The following is a 21,127-nucleotide window of genomic DNA, read 5'->3' on the forward strand; positions in this document are numbered from 1 at the left end:
GTTCTCTGAGAGCATGAGGATGCATCCCTACTGTCCTACTACATCCAGTACAGATAGTCAGAAAATGCATTATAGAGCCTGATTTTCCACTTGGAAATTGTTAATGGGCAGACTTCTACAGACACATTTGTTAATTATGCATTGTATTGTTTGGACAAGGAAAGTTTTAGCTTGTGGGTGGTTTGTCAGCTGTTTTTTATTGGCTATGCATTGTTAACAATTGTTTCTACTGCCTTATGTTCCTTATGGTGGAGGAAGAATGATACTGTTCATGAATGGCCACTTCATAGTAAGCAGAATGTTTCTACTTGCTGAACAGATGAAAACAACTTTCAGCAAGATACAGGTGAGTAAAAAATAACTGAATCACAAACAGAAAAAAATTACCATTCTAGTTTGCACCTGGATTTGTTGTTTGTGTGAGTACAAAACAGTCATCATGGCAAAGTGCTTCCTCACACAGGTAAGTATTTCTCAAATAGCTGTTTGAATCTAACAATAATTTTTGTCAAATGTTAAAGCAGAAGTGAATCAGATTTTAAGCAAACAAGTTTCTTGGGACCATCACGTAATCTGTAATGCAAAGGTTGACATATTCCTCAAGGAGTTTTGATTAAAAGCTATGGAAGCAATCAATTAAAATAATTGTTTGCTCTAAGTTTGAACAATCATCTGGAATGATTTCATTTTCGTTAAGCTTGGTCAGCCTAAGTGCATACATACCACCTGAAAAGATCACATCTGGTAGGGTCAATGGTTTTTCTTTCCCCTTCCAATACCACACATACAACATTTTTTAAGTCCCAAAGGCCTTTGACATTGCATTACAATGGATCTGCCACCTCTAATATGCTGAGCAAAATAAGGCATACTCCCCAAGAGAGGGGAAGCAGGCAATCTGCCCTGAGGCTTCCCTATTGTTATTTCATTTAGAGAGACAGGCAATATCACAGTATCTATGACAAGAGAGCAAAAGATTTCAAGTCCTTCCAGCTGTCTCCTACTTAATTCAATACTGATTGTTCAGTTGGTCCCAGCTGTCCATAATGCACTGAGATTTCTTGTGCCTGTGATGCACTCTTGCTTGTGATGTGCTCTTCTTCTAGGGACAGCAGACACTGTGCTACCTCATCTATGAGCAAGCTGGTTTTTTATTGAAGATTTCCATAGTGTGTCAAGAAGCAATACTTAAATGCTTAAACTTTTCTAATTGTCTCAGCTTAGTTTCATAAGGACACATGCAACACAAAGATGCGTGTGAGGAACATTCTGAGTAAGCATTGCCTTGGGATGGATGGACAAAAAAGAGTGTGGTTGTCAGTACAGTATTCTTGTTTGACAAGCTTGGACTGACACTTAATGAAAACTGTGCAGAGAGCAAAGAACAAGGGTTGTTTCCCTGACACACTCTCTAGGAGATAGTCTCTTCTCTATGCAGTAGACACTGATCAGTAATGGTTAAGAGCAGGGAATCTCTGAGAGACTGTCTAGTTCATGCACCATCTCAATTTGGCATGCTTATTGTGCCTTACTGCTCAGCAGGAACATTAAAGACTTCTCTACAGTAGGTATTGAAATCCTTTACTATTTGAGATGCAGTGTTGTGCAAGTACAAAGAGGCTGCACCACAGCCTCAGGTCTTGCAATGAGGGGGTAGAACTAGAAGCCAAATTTATGTCAGCTCTCCCAGGTGCTGTGCAAGTACCATCACTGCAGACTGACTTACACAAATGACACATCTAACAGGTAAGGACAGAGAAATGACATAACTTGCCACATGTCACATAGGTGAGGCTTACTCAGCCTTCATTATCTGATAAACTGCTCTGCCTCTGGAATAAAATAAGGCTAATGAAATGGTGATGCTATCAGAAGGCAACTGAAAATTAAAGTCTCACTGTGAATTGCTGAAAGTTATTGCTAGCATCACAAAAGTGACACTTAGGGGTGGAATGTCATGGGGTGGCTTTACCTTTAAGATGGCTTTGGGAGCTAAGTTGAAGCTGCTGGTGGCTGATGGGAGTCTTTCCTCCTGACCAATTATCAGTCATTTCTAAGAATTGACAGCAGTTTTGACCATTAAAAAGTTAAGTCAACCTGTGAACACCTCCTTAAGATGTAAAGTCAGAGCAGTCTTCTCTGTCTTTGTTTCCTGGCTGTGAAAGGTAACAGAGCTCCAGCTGCCTCCCGTTCCCCTGCCCGGCCATGTGGCCCGGGCAGGGGCTGGGCTGGGCCCAGCGGCTCCCGGCCGGGAGATGGGGCCTGCGGGGCTTGCCCTGAGCTCTGGCCGGGCCAGGCCGGTCCCTGGCTCGGCTGCAGTTTTTGCTGTGACTGAATTCACCAGAGACTGCCGAGTAAAGAAAGGAAAAAAAAGCTCTTGACCTGCAGCAGGCTGAGACAGCGACCACACTCTCTAGAGCAGCCATGAGGAATCTTCCATCGCAGACAGATCTCTGCTCCGGCAGAGATCACAGAACCATCTACAAAGTCTGGGCAAGATTTTAACCCTTGCATTACCCAGATGAGACTTGCAGATTAATCCTTTTATCCAGAGAGAAAAAAAAGAGAGTAATCAACATGTAAAGAGACTTTATAAACTATCAGAGACAGTAAAGAAAAGAATTAAGCTTCAGAAAAGGTAGAGAATAAGGAGATGCTTTATAAGCTGAAATATTTTTCTGTTAAAGCTATAGAGATGGACAATAAGGTCTTGAAAAAACTCCTTTAATTCATGACAGAGTATATAGGGAGGAATTGAGTGTTCAAAGTGTGGATTTTGAGTAAAAAGTAGAGTAATTGTGATACAGTGAAGTGCTGGAACAGAGTGAAGCGAAAATTTGAAGCCTTGGGGGGCAATGAGAAAAATGTTTTCCAGTGGAGCTCACAAAGACAGATAAAGAAGACTTTTGCCTTTGAATAACTCATCCTTAAAATGACATCCCTAAACCCATGGCCCATACACACCTCAGAGTGATGTGAAATGGGAGGAGTAAATTCTGATGACAAGATTTCCGGGCAGCTAGCATCAGAAAAATAGAAAGCTATAATAGAAATAGTTTTTCTTGTGAGAAACTCCATAGATTAGCAGAAAGAGACTTCTGTTTCTCTACAAAGAGTGATGAAAAGACTCTAGCAAGAATTGGGACTGTTTTAAACAACAAAGTTCCAAAGTTTTTGTCTCTGTTGTCATGTGAACAAGGGAATGGTGGGTAGTAGGGGATAAAAAGGGTTTTCTGGAAGCTGATTCTGGTGTTCTTATTCTTGTAGTTTGTTAATAAATTTCCTTTACTCCTTTTTAAGTTTTAAGCCTGTTTTGCTCTTGCTCTAATCCATATCTCACAGCAAGAAATAAGTAATTTTTTTAGTTACTGTTTTAAAACCACAAGACACTCATTAAAGTACCACCCTCCAGCAAAGCCAAACAGGACAGTCATAACACAGACTTACAATTTGTATAGAGAACTCACTGTACAGGAGATATAGGTATACTAGAAAGAGAAAACTGTTAACATATTATCAAATTTTTAACCAGCTATTTTTATTCCAGGACTAGAATACATGAATATATACCTTGTTAAAAGAATCTATGGGCACAGTCCCATTTCACTTATATATTAAAATAATGATGTTGCTTTATAGAAAAATCCTGTTCAGTGACATCCTTGAAATAATTCATACTATTAAGATGAGCAAGATTTCACTTAATATGGTCAGCTGACATTCCTGATGCATACCACACATCACCAATTATACTGTTACGTTATCCTTACTCAGCCCTGCAATACTTAAAATGATATTTCATCTATTCAAGCATCAATATTGATCTCTGGCTACATTAAATATTTCCAGTTAAACAGTGTGAAAAATCACACCTTTTAAGCCATGATTTCAGTTAAATAACTCAGCTGAATGTGACAAGAATAATGCTTGTTCAATTTCCTCATTTCACATATCAGAATGACTGGCAGTAATCTACCTCATTCAAACAGTGATCTCCCATTGCTTTCCAACAAGATATAAATGGTAACAAATAATCTTGATCAATCTACAGCTTATACACATGATAAATAGCATGTTGCAATCAGTAAGCAAATCTGTAAGGGTACAGTTTATAGCAGCAGGTCATTTGCTTGTACTACAATTTAGATTTCAGTTTTCTCATATCCGCTTAGCAATTTTACCTGCTGTGTTTCCCAGAACACTGTGGTGATCCCATTGTTTAAGGCAATTTGACCATGCAGAAGCACAGTGATGCTTCTTTAATTTAACTTGCACACAGAAGTCCACCTTACCCTTCCTTGTGCCAAAAGGAAAGGCATGGTTGTTTCCATTGCTTACAGATTAAGACCTTCCTATGGGTCCTCTTTAACCACTAAGTGTGACCTCCTGCAGAATATGTGATGCAGAATCACACTTAGTTTGCAAATCCCTGACTACGAGCCTAAACTACTGCCTTCCCACCTGTATCCTGCTTTTCAACACCTTTCCCTTCATCTCTAAAGAGAAAAGAAAGAGAAATGCTGATAGAGAAAAAATGGCTCTACAGACTGAAAGGTCAGAGAAAGTGATCTGTGGAATTACTGCTGGCCAGTTCCTCCCATCCAGCTCCAGGGTAGGTTTGTCTGTAAAGTAAGAAAGAAGAATCTATTCTATCTACAGCTGCGTCATTACCAAAAGCACTAAGCAGCTGGGGGAATTTAAAGGTTGCATACTGAATAGGGATCACTTGATGATTTCAGGTCCAGGCACCCCTGGGAAAATCTGCAAGATAAGCAGGGGTTCAACAAATTTGAAATAGCCTAAAATATTGTCTTGGGGATTGGGCCAAGTGGTTTGAAGTACACTCACTTGGTGGGCTGAGGGCGGAAGCATAACCCAGCCCTCTGTGCAGATACTGGACAACCAGGAACCAGGAACCACCGTGCCAAAACTTGGTTTGGCAAAACTCCCCCTGCCACTCCCTGCTGCTGGCCTTTGGGAGAGCAGTGTGCTGCTCTGGCACAATGAATGCTGATGCAGGCAGAAGCTTAAGCACTCAATCCAATATTTCTTTGTTCCCTTAACTGTGCAATTGGCACAGTGTTAGTTGTATTAGTTGGACCTTGCTAGCAGGCACAGTAATAGTTTACCTGCACTTTGTTCAACTTTTCACTGGGGGAGAATGAGGCCTAAGGGAAACCTGACCCTTTCCCTACCAATCTGCCACCATTAAACCTCACATCTTTGTGCCTACAGCTGCAATAACATCACAGTCTATGGATTGAGACAGGTGTTGAATTCTTTTTATGAGTAGTCATTGTGGTTAAAGTGAAAACTCTTCAGAAACATGTAAGTTCTTTGAAGCACTACAGTGTTTATAATGAAAAGAGAAGTAAGTCCCCATAAATATTTAGGTGTCTTAAATAAAGATTAATTAACAACTAGGCAGGAAACTGCCTTTGCTTTTAAAGCAACAAACTTTTAATTGTAAAGTATGCATTAGTAACAGATTGGTGTTTAATGGTGATATAAAAAGAGAAATCTGAAGGTCAAGGATAAGGATCATGTACCTCTGTATGCATCTGCATGTAAAACACTGTTCTACACTTGAGCAAATATTGCAAAAATTTATTAATTAAAATATATTAATTTGAGTAAAATGCTAAGTTTTTAAAAAGTATATATGATGTTTTTAACTTGTATGACTTTATTCTTGTATGGAAGAGTGTTCCTTAAAAGAATATAAACGACAAATACCTACTAAAGAGTTTCATGTGGCTGACATACCACTGATTAGGCAAGTACAGAACAAACAGAAAGATACCAATTAAAAGCAGTGAAAACATCTGGTTTTAACTGCATGGAAGAAGCCACATCTAAGAAGCATGAACAAAAGCAAAGAGCTTCAGTTTCTAGTAATCAGGTATTAAACAGCATGGTTAGCCATCTGAAAATAGATGCAGATATTCCATGTGCAATATCATGGCTTCTTTTAGGGCATTATTAACCCAATTGAAAATAAAAATAATTAATTACTCTCTGGTCTTTAAAAATAAATAGAAGTCAGAAACGCACTGTGAGCTTGATTATTCTCTGGTACTCAGAGAACCTGGAAAAACTGGCTTTGGATTGCAGTGGGCAAGGCATACTTTGGTCCTGTTTTAGCGTAGTGCCTTGGTTTGTTTTGTTGACTCACACTTCCCCTGTTGAGTGAGTTTATTTTATTTGTGCAACTGCACATGTTGAACTTTACACATAAGTGAGGATGTTGCTGTCCATCCAGGTTCACAATGCTCAGTTTTGAATGTTGGGTATTAAGCTGAAGAAGTAGTGCAGTATATTCACCATACGCCAAGTGAAAGTTGATTCCTGAAATAGCAGATGCATAAAGGTAATTCTGAAATGCAGCTTTATGATTGGAAGAACTGAACTGAAAAAAACTCCAACCAAACTTCAAGAAGAATCTTACCTGAACTGAAACCAGTTCTTGATACATAAAACATATACCAGGCTGAAATAATGCAGTCTCCCTGCATAGAAGTGTGGCCTCCTAGCATGCACAGAAAAAGTCTCTTTCCTATACTGCTGCTTCCATTTGCACATTCAGAACCAAGAACACAAGAGCTACAAAAGCAATGGGCCAGAAAAAACCTCCTAGTGTTTCCCCCAGCTGCTCTCCTGGTAGGATGTTCATCAGAAAGCAGGTTTCATATTTTTTTCTTGACTGTTTGAATTTCCTAGATGCAACTTTCCAAACTGAGGTCAGGCCACCTGCAGTAGGATATTGCTATGATTTTTTGGGTACTGACCAGCTGCCCCCCAATACTTTATTCTAAGTTTGCAGTGGAGCAGAGAATATGAAGTAATGCACTAAAGTGAGGGACTCAAAACCAGAATAAGTGGGCAGTTAAATAAAAGAGATTTTGAATGGCATGGTCAGGACTTATCTGAATACACCGGGTCACATCTTCAATAAGACCATTAATCTCAGAGCTACATTGGTTGTCACCCTGGTAGTGATGTAGCACAAGTCAGAAAGCATCCAGTGCTGGGCTCCCACATTACTAAGCTTTGGTGGTTTGCATATTTTATAAAACAAATTGTGGAAACAATCATGAGGGGTTGCTAGTAATTTACAAGCTGCACTCTTAGAGATCCTGGGCAACTCAGCTGGTGTGTAGCCCTGGAGCTGCTCTGCCTCCCCACAGCATGGACTGTGCACACTGGCAGGACAATCTGGGATAGCCTCCACAGCCCCTCCCCAGTTGTAAACACATTGGATCAAGGGATCAAGTGATACCTTCAGCCTTCCCAGTATTTACCAGGACAGCTTTCTAAACACCAAGGAACATCTTCCTTGAAGATAGTATAAAATCTTCTAAGCATTAAGAACAAATGTGAAAAAGAAGAATATTTTTTCAAAAATTTTGAGCACTGATTTTCCTGGGATGTGTATTGAGGTATAGACTACATTCTGAAATGCTTATTCAGCTCTAATGGTCTTTCCTTTAACCCTTGTCAATTTAAAATGTTAATTTTAAATTCTGTGATAGGGGTATTTTTCAGTTCCTAGAAATTTACTTTTTTCCAGCATAGGCCATAATTTTGGTTGCACTAATGAGAAAGAAAGCCAAGTGAATTTGACATTATCTGTAAGAACAGACTCTATTTTACTGTAATAGACTTCCTCCATTCACTGCAATATACTTTCTCACTCATAGCATTTCAAGAAGCCACAATGCTCCTTGCTTCCCTCAGTTGTAGGTGTATGATTTTGACAGAGGTTACATTTTAGAGATGCTTAATATAAAGAGAAATTATTGGCACTGATAAATGTATCAAAATATATATTGATTATAGTAAGAGCTTAATCTGTCTAGTATTGTTAGATTTACAAGACCCAGGAAGAATGATCAGAAATGCATCTATATCAAGGTACATTTGGAAATAAGCCCCACTGCTGGCAAATAAAACCACAATGACTTTCAGTAATATTCACAAAGATTGTTTTATTTGCCCAGTACAGTGGTTTGATACCGACATTTTCTACTGAGGATTCCCTGCTGAAGCCATAACATGGTGCCACCACCTCAGCCAACCATCTGCTGAGGGCAGAATCAGGACCTACACATGTTTTGACCACCAGAGCCATGGTCCAGCCTTGCAGACATAACTCTTAGTCACTAACATTTCCAGGGATTTCAACTAGTGCTCAAATCTGGCTAACAGAAATCAAGATATGGTCTTTTCTATAAACTTGTAGTTTGTCTACAGCACAAATGAAGTGAGCACATCCCTTATCATTGATCTCTTTCTATAATTTGAGCAAAGAATGTATTCAAGCACTGCTGTAAACAAGGTGGGAAGACTACTCCTGTGCCTCTGGAGTAAAACAAATAAGAAAAGACTAAAAAAAAAGATGTTTACTTGCTTAAACAGATCAAATCACAGCATGGAACTCTCAGAATCTGACAGCAAAGCACTAATTTGCTTCTTTGAATGATGCAGATTCAATCAATAAATTCCCAGCTATCAGAGAAAATCCTTCAAGGCAGACCAGAACATCAGAATTCACTCTTCTTTCCACAGAACATTTGAAACATTTAACCTTTTTCTCCTGTACCTTATTTCTAAGGTATTGAGTCCATATCTAAGCTATGTTTTATTTTCATCATATAATCATATCAAAGTTTCTGTGCTCACATTCCTTAAAAAAATAAATAAATTAGCAAATAACAAATAATTGAGCTGCAGTGAACCACTGAACTATTTTGGCACAGCAAAGATTATACCAGCTACTTCAAGGTACATGCCTTGCTCGCTAAGATCAGTTTGATGCTAGTGCCAGTGAGAGATACCCAGAGCCTGAAAAGAAATCATGTGTCAGGTCATTTGCTGTTGATTCTGTGAAATTTTAAATTCTGTGAAATTTTACCTCAGTTCCTGGAGTGTCAGGACTTGAAGGTAAACATAAAAAGAAATTTTTTTGTAACTATGAGCCCTTCTGGAGGCAAAACTGTCACTTTGGTTAAAATGTTTACTTGCTGGAGAAAAGATTCAAATTGAAGAGCACCAAGACTTGCACTCAGATGACTCTTTTTGGTTCAGATGTTAAGAGAAGATTCCACTGCACCATTAAACCTCCTACTCTCTTCTGCCCAGAGAAAGCAAAATGGATTCAGTGGGGGAGCAAGGGAGGGAATTATGGCTTCTGCAGAGGAATATCAAGAGGAAATGAACTGTCATCATACCTCTGTTCAAACAGAAAGAAGTGAATTTATGTAATTATCCCTGAAAAGTTAGAAATTAAGTAATATGTGTCACTTTAAAAAGAAGCTTTTTTTTTTTCCAGATGGCACTACCTTTACCACAAAATACACTAAATATTAAATATTAGTTTTCCAAATAAATATTTTAAAGACTTCCCTTTAAATTCTATTAGTCACAAGAGTTACAGGAGGCTTCCTGCTATGAATTTACACTTCTGGAAATGACTACCTCCTCCCAGGTCACTCTGTGCCTAGTCCAATTTGTATAGCTGGTTGTGTTAACACCCTGTGTCCCAAGGACTGCTCTTACTGGCTGTTGCTGCAGAATTTAGCATTAATATGACATTCTTAAGTCATCAGTGAAAATCCTTTCTGCATAAATGGTCAGGCAGGACAGTATTTTGTGGGCAGGTAAGATATTTAAGAGGATCCTTTAATGTAGTTAAGACATATAAATAGCAATGAATTAAACAAGTGCTGGATAGTGCCTGGATTACAAGAAGTGAGGTTACAGAGCAGGGGTTCAAGGGCTCACCCCATACAGCTGAAAATGCTGCTGCAAGTGCCCTCATGGCAGACTCCAGTTACCACCAGACGAACACCAGCTATTTTGCTGAGGAGATTTGATCTCCCTCTATAAGATCCTCACACTTTTTTTTAATTTATCAGTCACTCTCTCTGAATGTCTGTGTAACAGCAGTTTGAAAAACTAGTGCCTATGCAAGAAAACAATGGAAAAGGGTTTAAGACTTATAAAAGATTGGCATTGAGTTTCACTCTGCTGTAAGAAAGGCAAATTCTATCTATTAACATACCAGGCTGCAAGAGAAATAAAAGGATCCTTCTGCTTCTCTCAGTACAGGAAGACTCAGGTGAGGGCATGAAACAAAAGGGTTCTTCATGCCCACAACAGGCAGGACAGGAAACAGTGAACACAGGCAACAACAAGGAAGATTCAGGTTAGAAACAAGGTAAAACTTTATTTCAATAAAAAATCCTGGATGGGGGGGTAGTCCATCAAAAATGTTACCAAATAATCTGCATGGGTTTCCTGATCATTTGAGTCCCTTTACTTTTACAACCTGTGAAAACCTCTTCAGTTGTATCCCCAATGAATTCCATGATATGCAAAAAGGAAAGAGTTGAAACATGTTTCTGTTACTAGTAAAGCTTATAAGACCATTAAGTTCCGTGCAACTATGTTGTTACAGAGTTTTAATACCTTGCGACACCAACCTAAGTAAATAGGCATTTGTACTCCTAGACACATTAGCAGATGAATAATCAATCTCATAAATGTGTAATGAATGAATAACTTGTTCCAGCCCCTGGAGGTAACACACAGACTTGATACCATAATTTTCTTCTTTAGAAGTGTCTGTTTCAAGAACAAGCCTGTGATATGAATTGGTACCATCACGAAGTGCTTATCTTTACATGTATCTGTTTGCATCAGGAAGCCCCTTTTTGTTTAAATTGAGACAGCTGCCAAATGTCATGCCCCTTGTGCAACACCCAAACCCTTGTGAGCAGCAGTGGTGGCCCCTGCAGCCTGACGACACTGAGGGGGATGTAAGAAATGCCTTACATTGAGCCTGGCATCAGGAACCTGTCAGTCCTCTTGCCCCCAGCTCATGTGAGCGGCCAACAAGAGGATGTACCGGGTACCAGCAGAGAGCTGTGGGCTAAGGCTGACTCCTTCAGCTCCTTTCCCAACAGGGGCAGGAGCAGGGAAAACAAAGCTGCCGAGGGGAGAATGATTTGTCAGCAGAGATGACAGACAGGTGCACTGTTCCCTCTTCCCAGGAAGGCTGCAGCAAAAGTGGAGGTGAAATCATACCTTTAAACACAGCCTTTAACCAAGCCAGCCTGCTTGCCCCAGACATAGGATTTGCTGTCATTAATGAAGACAGAGAATGGGATACCCTGTGAAGGTGAAAATCCAGAAAATGTCTGTGAAGTATGCACTGGTGCCTGTAGAGACATGGACTTACTGACTGCACAACCTGAGCATCTCACACCACTGTAAGCTCTCTCCTCTTGAAAGTCAGTCCCTCCTGAGCTGTTCCTTACCGATCAGTTTACTGTAAAAAGATTCAGCACCATCTCTGGCAACACATTCCTTTCCACCTGCACCATGGATTTCACTATGTCCAGTATCTCCCTCCTTCAGACTTCTCTAGGCTCATGTGAACCCACGTGAACACCATTTAAATTCCTCCCAGAGATAAGCATCAGCCTTTCCCACACTGTTTGGAGGAATATAGCAACCAGCTTACCTTTTTAAACAGAGATTCAGCTGCTGAATTCTTCTTGAATAATTATAACCAAAATTATACATTTGACTTGCAGAAAGCCATGTGAGAAAAATCAAGTGAATCTTGTGAGAGTCCAAAAATTCTGAGTGGCTCTCAAGAAGTTACTTTTATTAGCAAGTGCACATACAACCTCCCACTCATTAAAATAAAAAAAAAATATATAAATCCCTAAAGAGTCATAAATAAACTATGTATTAAGGTTCAACACATGTAACTGTCAGGTTTAAGGAAAAATGACAACATTCAGTACTGAAAAAAACAGCTACATCTTCAGCAACTATAATCAAAAATTAATTATCTCTGATATAATTTCAGAAAAATTTTAATAACAGCCATTCTAATTTATGAGTTTAATGCTTTTGCTGATGGGAAACATTACACCTAAAACAGCACAATATAAAATAGCACCTATCAGCTGCTGTGTCTTCTGTGGTGGTGTCCACCCACTTTACTGAGGAAAATTGCCAGTGAACCTCAGAGAGAAGGAAGATGTTGCATGTGGCTACTGATGCACAGCCTGACAGCATCAGAGCCCAATGCTCTCATGGCACAGTGAAAGACTAAAAGTTCACAGGCAGAAATTGTGTTGGGGATAGAAGGGCTGTTTCCTTGGTTTTGTGAGTTCAGTTTTTTACCTCCTGATCCTTTTGTATTTTTCTCTAAGTCAAAGAAAATAAGTTTTCTGATGCAGGATATTTTGAGAAGAAAAAAAATTAAATCTGTATTATTTTGTCTATTCGTTCATTGACCTATGTCACTCACTGTTCCCTGTTTTTCAGAGCTCAGCATCAACATTAGACTCCTATTCAGCATGGCTACATTCCTATCAATCACTCTTTTCTCCTTAGGAGAAAAATACATTTCTTGAGTATAACTGCTACCTATGTTGGTTCTTCTTATTACAGGTAGATGACAAAACACAGCAGCTGAGACTGTATGGTGTAATCTGACTGACCTACATTTCACTAAGTATCAACCTCCACAGGCTTTAAACACATTATTTCCTACTTTCAATTCATTCCAGCATTTAAACTAAAGTTTTCCAAAAGTCTCCTTACAAATGAGGAAGATTTAATTTCACAGTCTGTGCAATCAGACAGAAGCATGACTTTCTGTGTTTATTTATAAAGTATGCTGTATGTTTGACTCATATGTCATCTAACAACTGAACCAAATCCCATTTTTTAGTCTTACACCTCATCCTAGAAAGACTAATACAAACTTGCAATTTTCTTCTGAATCGATCATGTTGATAGGGTTGAAGATACTAATGTTTAGTATTTTACAGCTCTGAGGGAATTAAATGGATCATATGGACTGAAATACATTTTTCCAGATCAGTGTTTTAAGAAAACGTTATTGTACCATCTTTGAACTGGTGAAGTGTATTCAGAAATATTCAGTGAAATTCAACCGGAATGAAATTCCACTCATCTTATATTACACCAACTTTGAGCCAAATAAATAATTATTATGGAACACATACTTAGTTTAGAGGAAAGAGAGATAAATAAATATATACGTATATGTATGTGCACATATATGTGCAAAAGAACATAGTAATAGCTCTAACCTATTCAAATATATTCAGCTCTAACCTATTCAAGTATATTCTTCTTAGTACAATGATTTTTATTAAGAACATGATAGAAAGGCAACAGTGTACTAGCTAAAGGGACACTGGTCAATCAGTATTTGTATTTATTGATTTTCCTTTAAAATTTTCTTCTATTAAGATATCGTTAAAGCATCTCCCTCCTCGACAAAGATGGCAGTCAATTGGAGGGTGCCAAAGCCACTTTGGAGGCTGGTATTGATATTACAATAACTATTCTGAGGAACAGAGGGTCTTAGATGTTTCCACTATGTTTGTCAGTTTCCAAGTGCACTGGAAAACATGAAAACAGTGGTGACAGAGAGCACATGCCTGGGCTGCAAACCAAGACAGAGCTGGCTTATCTGGTTTGAAGCCTAAGAGGTCTGATGGCATCTTGTCTGCAGGGGCACGGAGTGGGCCATGGTGAAGGTGGCACTGCAGGTGTGATGAGTGCCCACCCTGGATTATGAGCCTGCAGCGACAACCCACAGCAGAGACTGGTGCTTGCCATTCTCTTGCCAGGCAGAACTACACATTTGCATTTTAATTGTCTCAGAGCCACTGCAAATGCTAAAACTTAGAGAAACGAAGGCCAGTAGTGCACATCTCTTACACTCTCCTGCAGCAACTCTCATAATTGCTTCACCACTGTTCTCCACTGCTGTTCATCTTTTCTTTAAATTGCTATATGTTTATAGCTTCTACAGACAAATTATTTTCTTGAACTCCTCTACAGCAGACATTGATCTTCTTTCTACTGTGTGCAAGTAATAATTATGTAGCTTTCCATAACCTTAATTAAAAAAGAAAAGCCCCAAATCATACCCCATGGTGCTGATACCTTTATTCTAACCTGTATCTGCTCTTATTTTCAGTGACAACATTTACTACTGTTGTGAGGAGCTGCAGTTCTGTATCTGAAGCACCTTGATCTGTAAAATTGTTCTGTATTTCCCTGATAATAAATTCTAAAGTTTCTAACTTCTCAAAACTATTTATTACTTCTCAGACTCTGAAAGCCCAAACTATTATTCCAGAGCACCTTCGGTGGGCATGAATCAAGATGAGAAAGCAAAATCAGAAGACACCGCTACTACCCTGACAATTACATTTACCAGGCAAGGCTGCAAGAAGTGCATTCCCTGGAGAGACAGAATTACATGCTAAAATCACTCAAAGGGATCACCCATCACGTGATCCAAATAGGTGCTGAGAACTCTTTAATCAGCATTAACTGATCACAGCAAAAGACTCTTGGTTAAAATGATCCTTCTGGTTACCACTCCATACATCAGTGTAATTTACACAGACTCTCATTAGCCCATTAATTCACATGCTGGAAGAAAATGCTCATGGTCTTGGTTCAACTCACTTTTCAGTCACTGCTTGTCACCATTACAGGTATTCTTTAAATACTTCTCCTTTTGAACTTCCAGAATCTGACTTCTGGAATATTTTTGTTAATGAAAACCTCACGCCCACATGACATGTGAAAATAAACATGCTCATGTGTCTTTTGGAAGTTATAAAGAAAATAAAGTATAAAATGTTAACTCCAGTCTGCTTCTGTGTGCCATTCCAGGTGCTGATTTAGCCACTCCTCTCTTTTGGACTGTGAGACTGACAGAGGTCCAACAGGCAGCAGTTGTGTTTTCCTACTGTCCCCATCCAGGAACACATCAGGTGCAGGAACAAAACATCAGGTGCTGCAAAAGCTTGGGGTTCTCTCTTGACCCTTAGCTTATCTCTTATTGAAGGTACTGCTGGCTGGGGTCCCTCATGCTGCACTTGTACATCCTTGCACTACACAGACCAAGCTCCACCATTCATCAGGACTTGTTTTTCACCCTGCTTCTGACAAGCTGCATGGCAATATTCATTTGGTCTGCCCTACCATCACAGGCTGATTTGTAACCTGACTGTTCAGCTGTCAGCTCCACTGCAGGTTGTATTTTATTTTAATAAAACTCTGGGAGTGAGACAACTCCTTTGTACAAGCATGGCAGAAGCCTGGAGCTTGCCTAACTCAATCCATTGAGGATTTATATATTAGCTGGTCTTCAATATCTATTTAAATATGAAGTGTTAGTGATCTGACACAATTTTTGGAATAAATTTAATTGATTTTGTTATGTTTTCCTTTTTGGGGTCAGAAGAGATGAATGGTGTTAATGCTTTGCTATTAGAAAGGCTCCTCTACCCATTAGTGACTGCATAAGAGAGTACAAACCTACCATACCAACACAACAGCCCAGCCTGTTGAGGACATTCACACTCCATATTAAAATTTAAACATTGCAATGTATTTAATTCAAACAGGTAAAGTTTAATGAGGAACAAACTAGTACTAATTATTATTTTTTTTGCCTCAAATTTCCAAACAATTGATATAAAACATCCAAATGCTTTAAAATAGCTTGCACATTCTGTGTAAATAAGGCAGCTGGGTTTGTTACTCCTAGAACTACATTAAACTCACACCACTTGCATTTCTTGAAAGGAAAATGCAAGCTCGTGGGTTTAAAAAAGATAAGGCTCACTTAAATGGGAATTGAGGAATGCAGAATCTTTGCAAAATTTGATAAAGTAAAATAAAGTAAAAGAAGTATAGATAAATATATAGGAGACAACTAGAATTAGATTTCCAGGGCAGCAGCATTACTGGTTCTGACAAGGTGAATTTATCCAAGCTTTCCAGGATGTCAAATTTACCTCAGAACATGCTTATATTTTTTTGTTCGATCTTTTCAATCTGATGATATTTCACAGACTGCAGTGCCATTAGCGAATAGGTTGCTACTTTTAAAAAATGGCTTTGTCAAGCTCAGAATTTAACAGAGAAATACAGTTCTGATTCTGACACCTGTGCTTCAATTCACTATCAATCATCAGGTTAATTATTGCTCAGGAGATAAATGTAAACCAAGGTGCAAAATAACCTGGAACAACTTTTGCACTCTTTAATGCCCTTTTTTGCCTCACTGATGTAAACAGCAGAAGAATAAGAAAAATCCTGAGATTCTTTCCATTATAGAAAATAACTTTGTTCAATATAAACCTCTTTGCAGGTCTTCTTTAACTGCATAAATGCTTTTGAATGACATTTTGGTCTGATTGATGTTTTCTGTTGGCTTGCATAAAGCTGCAAATCATTGCCTGTCTTCTGCTTGTAACAGGATATATACGCAGGATATATTTAACTGGGTGTTTCATGAGTTTCATCTATCCGGAATAATAGCTGTTTTTTGAAAGGTAAGAAGTAAGATACAGGTCTGATTCTGCAGCCCTGACCTTGAGTTCCATTGTCTTAATATAGATAAAAATTCCAAGGAATGATATAGAGTCATTAATTGACCTCAAGAAAGATTTTTTTGCCTTTTCAACACCATTTCAGAAAATATACATAGACCAATAACAAGAGGGCTTGGCCAACTTAAAATTATTTTGATTTGCTTGAACTTCTGCAATAAATAAACACAAGAAAATAACTGAAATAAACATGTTTTAAACCTCAGTAGGGAGGAATTGATTTACTGTCAAGAACTGCTTTCTGTGTCCTGCACTGCCCCTTGCTGGAGTACCTTACAAATGTGACAGTGTAAACTCTAATAGCAATACCAGTTAAAATGTTTTATTAGTATCTAAACTATGAAATAATTTTAAGATACAATGATTGTATATTTTATAATGTTAGTTAATTAACAGTCCATTGTCATACATGTGGACTTTTTTCTGTAAAACTATTGACCTTTCCCACTTGGAAATACTATTTTTGATCCATATAGAGCTAATGAACATTGTTAACTTTTTGTTCTGTTTTTTTTTTTTTGTTTACTTTTTAAAATTTTCTTTCTTTCTCATATACAATTACTTTTGAAAGAAGAAGATAGTAAAATAAACCACACAGAAATATTGCTGCTTTACTGCTAAGGAAAAGAGGAGAAAATCCAAGTCAGGCAGAAGCTTTCCTAAAAAACATAACATGTCTAAGATGTACAGTAAATGTGAACATGATCCATATATAGAAATGAGAATAAGAAATAAGAATATCAATATCTCTTACCTGTGAAACTCACTTAGCATTTACTGTTATCCTTCAAAAAAAAATCTGAAAATCTGGTGTCTGTTCCCTTTGTGTGTGTTATTGGTCATAGATCCATTCATTCATTCTCACAATTCCAAGCTTGCCAAAATAAATAAACTTGAGAACCTGCGTCTGCAACTGCATTTTCCAGCTTTATGGCTCTGATCACTGTTTGATTTCTTTTAAGTTTAACATCATGGATAATATCCAACCTTAAAACAAGAACATGTTTTAACAAAACTTTGAAAGGTCATTTGTACAACTGTGCATGTAGAAAAACTGGATTATGTGTTAGCTTAGTGAATGCTTTCCTGCACTAAAGTAAATCCCACCACAACGCAACTTCTAACAAAATTATTTGTAATATTCCTCATCTACTCATGATTTATTCAACTGCACTGGTATTATTGATTGGATCCTAACTGCATATATTTGAGCTTTGAAGAAAGGCTTTTCTATGATGCCAGGTTTATGTAAGCCTGATGCAAATTACTCTATCCTTGTCTTTCAATAGAAAGAATCTTTTGTTGGTGAATGAAGCCAAGACCATTCCTGGTCTTTCAGAGCTCTTGCTCTGAAACTACACATTCTTATTTTTCAACAAATAGTAAAGCACTCTGTTGTACTCTTGGTCTTTGCACTGGACAGAGTGACATCACTTCCTTGAAAGATGGGGGCAGTGTAAGGGTGAAAATGACTTGAATACACTGGAAATATTGCCTTCAATTTTAAAATGCATGGGGAAAAAAAAAAAAAAGTGAGCCAAAGGCAGCTAGTTACTTAAATGTGTTTAAGAACCTACAGAGAAAGCCTGAGGGAAGAGCCTAGCCCTGACCATACTGACAGAAGAGTTCCTTCTGATTTTCTCAAAGCTTTGATTCCACCCTCAGACTTACAAAGCATCTTGGGAATTTGGCCCAAAATATAAAGGGGCTAAGTGGTAAAATGTACCTCTTAAATAATTCTCCATGCTGAGAGATCTGTGGTTGGTAAGAATACCATGGGAACAGAAATTACTAAAAAATATGAGACAACATTGGAAAAGAGCACCACCAAACACCTGCACCTCTTTAAGAACTTATAAAGAAAATAAAGTATAAAATATTTTTATATTTTATATAAAATGGCCTATTTCTGTGTGCCATTCTTGGTTTAGTCACTCCTCTCTTTTGGAGTATGAGGCTGACAGAGGTCCCACACGCAGTAATTGCGTTTTCCTACTGTCCCCATGGAGTGCAGGAGCAAAGCTGCAAACAGCTTGGGGCGCTCTCTTCTCTTAGCTCACACACTTCCTGCTACTCAAAGAAAGCTCAGTGTGGCTATTTAAAATGTCAACTCACTGCCACAGCTGATCACACATCTTCTCTAGGATGGAGTGTCATCAAAGAAAAAACCTTTATGTGTTTATGTGTTTTTCAGAGAGCTCTATCTGAAAACCAACTTTAAGCCTGCCAAACACACCAAATGCCTTTCCAGGAAGCCTGCAGAAGAGCAGTACTGTGAATAAGAATCTGGATGTTACCACAGATATAGCATGACAAAAAGGATGACAGTAAGTCTCAAGGGTAAGATGGTGTCACTGTGATTCATCTGTAAAAAATGAGGCAGCCCAACTCACAATTTACTCACAAGGCTTGATTGAGGGGGACAGAAGGACAATATATTACTTCTGTATTTGGCACCAGTGTAACTGTGGCTGGAACACCGTGCCTATTTCAAGCATCCAAATTTCAAGAAGGATGTTGAGAAATTGGACAAGGTTCATAGCAGAGCCTAGGGAATGATTACAGAATTAGAAGACATGCCTTCTAGTGAAAGACTCCAGAAGGTTAATCTACTTAGCTCATCAAAGAGAAGGTGAAGGGTTGGGTCTTAATCACAGTCTCACATCTAATAGGAGAAGCAGAAGTTTGACAGTAAAAGAGTTTATCTTCTGCCTAATTATCAGAGGTCCAGTGGTTGAAAGCTGAATATAAATACATTCAGATTCAGAAAAGACAGGAGGCAGGTTTGTTTACTAGTGTATTTAATTTTAACCAGGAACGGTAATTAACTACTGGGAAAAAGAATAAAAATAAGCGTGCTACATTTTCCCAGTAGTGTCAAATCAAGATTGATGCTTTTCTAAAAAACTATATTGCAGTTCAAGTACAGCTATTGGATACAGGTTGTGTTTTTTACTGCAAGATTTAAATAACACAGAATGAACTTACAGAAACAATGTCATCAACATATTGTACTAAAGAGAATCGCCACAATTTCTGAATGTAGGTCCTTTAATTCAAAACTAATTCTGCCTAAACCTCAATTTAAAAAGAGACCTACAGAAAACCGAATCACTAAAAGGACATAACTAGCAGCAATTTTTAGGTAGAATGTGAATTTAGCCAACTGCAAAAAACATACACAATATCCACTTCATTAAGGCTAGATTCTGAGAGACTCTTTTGCCACAATGCTCCCCAAATAATTCCCAGTTGTTGATTTGCAGTGTCCAAGTGGATGACTGTGACTCTGAGAGAGATGATGACAAGAATGAATGCTTCAAAGTTGAATGATTGTCCACAGCTGTCTGACAGATAAGTTTGTGAACATATCTGACATTACTGGGAAAATACAACATAAAAATTGAACAGCTGTTGCTCTAATCCTAAAATAAAACTCCTTTGTATATGCCTTCATCTTCACCAATTACCTGCAGGCCTAAATTTCATAAATAAAAAAGTGTATCCTTTACATCATATTTGCTAGTAAACAACTTTTTGGTAGACCAAAGAAAACATTACAGTGACCTGACAGACCTTAATATTAACCTGGAGGTATGCCAAAATCTGCCTATTTATTATTGAGATTGACTTTTATTATCTGTTTATCAGAATCTGCAAGTATTGGCTGCAGAACTGTCCATTCCTTTTGTGTGACAAGCTTGGAAAAATGGTTGTCAGTCAGGAGTCAGATTCATACTGTTGCCTTGACATAAAGAATTGGATTTTACTAGAGACAGCCTAGCACTTTCTTCATTTGCTGAGTGATTTAGCTTTACAATTTCTTGCTCTGGAAAAATAATCTAAAAATACATCACAAATACATTATCTCTCATTTTAGCATGCCTATGTTGTTGAATGCTTACAGTATTTTCAGAGTGCTCTTACAGTTAAAGGTGAGAGCAAGATTCTTTTGTCCTGTTAGCTGGGATCACAGGATTAGCTAGCTGAAAGGTGCTATGAATAGCAGGACACTGCAACCCAGCAGTGCCTAGGGCTGATATCCCATTTGAGTCTCCAGAGCCTTTCCAAAAGGAAAGGGAATGTACATAATGCTCAGAAGAGGCTCATGGTGCAGGTCTGTGCCCCACACGAGCTTGCCGAGATGGACCTGACTGCATGCAGTTTCAATAAACTCAGCACTAGCCCATGCATTGCTTGTTGTTCAAAGCATTCAGACAGATCTAAACCAGCTGCACACCTAAAACATGTCCGTGTTCTGAAGGAGAGTCCTTTTTTTCTTTTCAGCATATTGTGTTTCTTTTTATGCTGTTGCTGTCTATTGATTTTATCTTTTTAGAAAAGTTTAGCACTAAATCCCTTTGTTTTTCCACATACTAATAGGATAGTCTTATCAAGAGAGACATTAAAGCAGCCAGTATTTTCTGAGCAATCTGCATCAATCCAGGTTAGCAAAAAAATATACAGGTTACTACAGAGCTTAGGAAATGAAACATTGATCCTAGGCAGTAGCACTAAGAGCTTTACAGGTTTAATGTTTTACAGCTGTCGAGGTGTATGTTTGTATATTTCTAAACTTCTCAAATCAGTGGGATGCAATACTATAAGCCTTGAGGATCAAGCTTATTTTTGAAAGTTCAGGGGACAATAAAAAA

General features: G+C 38.3%; 1 protein-coding gene across 12 annotated transcripts in view; it reads right to left on the bottom strand.

Annotated features, from left to right (window-relative positions):
* LOC102109397 (poly(rC)-binding protein 3-like) overlaps positions 1-21,127 on the bottom strand; it is a 505,286-nt gene that overhangs the window by 178,342 nt on the left and 305,817 nt on the right. The gene's annotated exons all lie outside the window — the stretch shown is intronic.

Source organism: Pseudopodoces humilis, chromosome 1 (genome assembly GCF_049639895.1).
Source record: "Pseudopodoces humilis isolate 2021_Gansu_Grassland_sample_001 chromosome 1, ASM4963989v1, whole genome shotgun sequence".
NCBI lineage: Eukaryota > Metazoa > Chordata > Aves > Passeriformes > Paridae > Pseudopodoces > Pseudopodoces humilis.